This window comes from Myotis davidii, unplaced genomic scaffold, assembly GCF_000327345.1.
Source record: "Myotis davidii unplaced genomic scaffold, ASM32734v1 scaffold194, whole genome shotgun sequence".
In the NCBI taxonomy this organism is placed as follows: domain Eukaryota; kingdom Metazoa; phylum Chordata; class Mammalia; order Chiroptera; family Vespertilionidae; genus Myotis; species Myotis davidii.
In genome coordinates this window covers 3303573-3307178 of record NW_006286673.1, presented here as the reverse complement: position 1 = coordinate 3307178, position 3606 = coordinate 3303573, and positions in this window count along the sequence as shown.

Sequence of the window (3606 nt, the reverse complement as noted above, 5' to 3'; positions counted from 1 at the left end):
GGCCTCTTGGCTCCGCTGATCCCGGGCCAGGAGGCCTGTCTGCTCCACTGTTCCCGAGCCCCCGCAGCTGCAGACGGGGAACCTTGGCTTCCTCATCGGTGGGGTAACCAAGCCTCCTGTTCTCAGCTGCCTGGCTGCCAGCCGCCATCTTGGCTGACAGTTAATTTGCATATCTCGCTGATTAGCCAATGGGAAGGGTAGCGGTCGTAAGCCAATTACCATGTTTCTCTTTTATTAGATAAGGATTATATTCAAATTTGTTGAATTTAGTATCAATAGAACCTTTGTTTTCTAAATAAAATCCCACCAATTAAAGATTCTGCCATTGTGAATTTTTCTTTTTTTAAAGTATATTTTTATTGGTTTCAGAGGGAGAGGGGGAGAGAGAGAGAAACATCAATGATGAGAGAGAATCATCAATTGCATGCCTCCTGCATATCCCTTACTGGGGATTGAGCCTGCAACCAGGGCATATGCTGTGATCGTGAATTGAATCGTAACCTCCTAGTTCATAGGTTGATGCTCAACCACTGAGTGACACCAGCCAGGCATGAGTTTTTCTTTATCCCTTTATTTCAACCATCTCTAATTTCTATAGCTCAAAATTTTCATATCTAAATTACATCAAAAGATTTGTCCTGTCATATTTCAGTCAAAAATAATGTTTCCATATGTCATTTAAGGGATCATCAGGTTTATTTTGTGATGCTTATTTCACCAGTAATCTGAATTATAAACTTTCCTTCTTGCAAAGAAAGTAATATGGCAAAACTTTGGATCTAGAGCAGCCGTGGGCAAACTACGGCCCGCAGGGCCGGATCCGGCCCGTTTGAAATGAATAAAACTAAAATAAAAAAAAGACCGTACCCTTTTATGTAATGATGTTTACTTTGAATTTATATTAGTTCACACAAACACTCCATCCATGCTTTTGTTCCGGCCCTCCGGTTTAAGAACAACCCATTGTGGCCCTCAAGTCAAAAAGTTTGCCCACCCCTGATCTAGAGTCATGATGGGGTCAAAATGCCCAGACCTCTGCCAGATTTTATAAATACAGTCTAGTTATACATGCCTCCTTGTAGTTTAGATATTCAACGGCATTGCAAATGTAATACGTTCAATAATTAGTTCTTTATTACTTCTCCAAATCTGCTGTCTTATATCAGTGTTCTGGCCTCCATTTCATCTACCTCTTTCCTCTGAAACTAGGCAACTCTTTGATAACCTCTTTCCTTCCTCACTTGCTCCTCCACTCCCCAAATCTGTTTATCTACTCTCTAATCTTAACTGTCATTATTTTATCACCTAGACTACTTCAGTAACTTCCTGACTAGCTTCCCCATTCCTAGTCATCTGTTATTTTCGTGTATTTTTCACACAGCAGCCAGACTGATTTTTAAAAAAAATATATTTTATTGATTTTTTAAGAGAGGAAGAGAGAGGGATAGAGAGCTAGAAACATCAATGAGAGAGAAACATCAATCAGCTGCCTCCTGCACACCCGTCACTGGGGACGTGCCTGCAGCCAAGGTACGTCTTTCAGTGCTGTCCTTTTTATTTTAGGATAAAATTTTGATGTAAAGGACAATCTAAGGCTGTATCTCCAGCCTATCTTGCACCACCATTCTCTCCTTTTTTCACTCTGTTGTAGCCACGTTACCTATTTTAGTATCTCTGATAAACCAATCTTATTCCCACCTCAGGGCATTTGCATGCACTGTTCCTGTCCCTCTCTATTTTCCACATGGTTAATTTTTACTAATTCTTCAGTCTCAATTTAAATGAGTTTCTTAGAATGACCTTCCTAACTTTAGCTAATATCTGGTCTCATAATATCTATATATTTCTTTCATAGTATGCATCATGATTTATAATTGCTGTAATAAATTATGAGATCCTGTGTTTAATATCTGGCTTAAAATCAAATTTTATGCATCCTGAAGGTAGGAACCAAGTTTGTTTTGTTCACTACTGTATTCCTAGTACCTAGATGATATACAACAAATATTTGATGAATGACTTTAATGAAATAAGTGCTGTTATTATCCCTGCTTTAAAGATGACAAAACTAAGCCTTAGGAAGGTGGTCAAGTTACTTGACAAAGGTTACTACACAGCTAATCAGTGGTAGATGCATTCATTCATTCATTCACTTATACATTCATCAATTGTTTGAGGATGTTTTTGTCAGGCAACATGGTAGGCTCTACAAATACAGTAGTGAACCCAAATAGCCACACTCCAGACTTCATGGTGTTGAAGGTGTAGAGGAGAAGCATTCATTGACTAAGAAAACCACAAATAAGAGTACAAATGTGGGTAAGGGTCATGAAGCACTAAGACTAGTGGTGGTTAAAGGAAACCTTTTTGAGGAGTTAACATTTAAGCTGGGGCTTTATGGATTTAATTCTGAGTGAAGTGTTTAACTTAACTGAATTATTTACATGCATTCCACTAAATATTTGAAGTGACAAAATGTATACTTCAATTTGTTATTGGTGTAATTAGTTAATAATATTAATAAAATAAGTGAGCAAAGGGAGAGTCAGACATTGTTGAGCATATTTAGCTGGGAAGCAGAGGCCTGTTTGTGCTACCAGGAAGCTAACAGCTTTACACCTGAAGGAATCAGAGCATTGTCCCTCCAAGGGAATTAACACCCCCCCCTCCCCTTTCCACTGCTAGTTTGTTGGTGGGAAAAGCAAGATGGGTGCATGCGCAGTGAAGTCCAGGTGACATAGGGAAGGTGCTGGCCTGTCAGTCTGGCTTGGGGAACAGTGGATTAACTAGTGGGTGGACCCCATCAGAAGTGCGTGAAATCTTGGAAAGTTAAAATCCCCAAAGAGTTCCCTCTTGTTTGTTCTTGTTCCCTGGCTCTTATTCTCTTGTTCCTACTTGCTTTGTGACCCACACCTACCTGTGCGCTGGCCTGTTCTCTCTCCATGTGACCATAAGCAACCGCATGGCCATGGGCCATGCAGATACCGCACGTGATGGACTGCAGCTGGGAACACAGGCTAAGCTAGCCAGATGCTGAACTGGACTGGACTTGAATATGGAGCAGAAATGCTGGTCAGTGGCCTATTCTGGCCCTGCTGAAGACAAGATTGGACTTTTCCATGGCAGGGTAGACAGAGATGGGACCTTGAAGAGGAACTCCTGTAATTTTACATCATCAATAATAAAGCTTTCGCCGTAACGGTTTGGCTCAGTGGATAGAGCGTCGGCCTGCGGACTGAAGGGTCCCGGGTTTGATTCTGGTCAAGGGCATGTACCTTGGTTGCGGGCACATCCCCAGTAGGGGGCGTGCAGGAGGCAGCTGATCAATGTTTCTCTCTCATTGATGTTTCTAACTCTCTATCCCTCTTCCTTCCTCTATGTAAAAAATCAATAAAATATATATTTTAAAAAAAAAAGCTTTCCACGAAACCCCATCCTTTCATGGGAGCCCCAGGAAATTCTTTTCCTCGCAGCACCCTAAGAACTCTAGTTCCACCGATAATAGGTCCTTCATTAATAAATAAATAATTATGCTGATGGGAAGCAGAATGTTATTCAATGGAGAGCCAAAATTCATGGTGAAATAAGATGTGATGTATTAAAGAT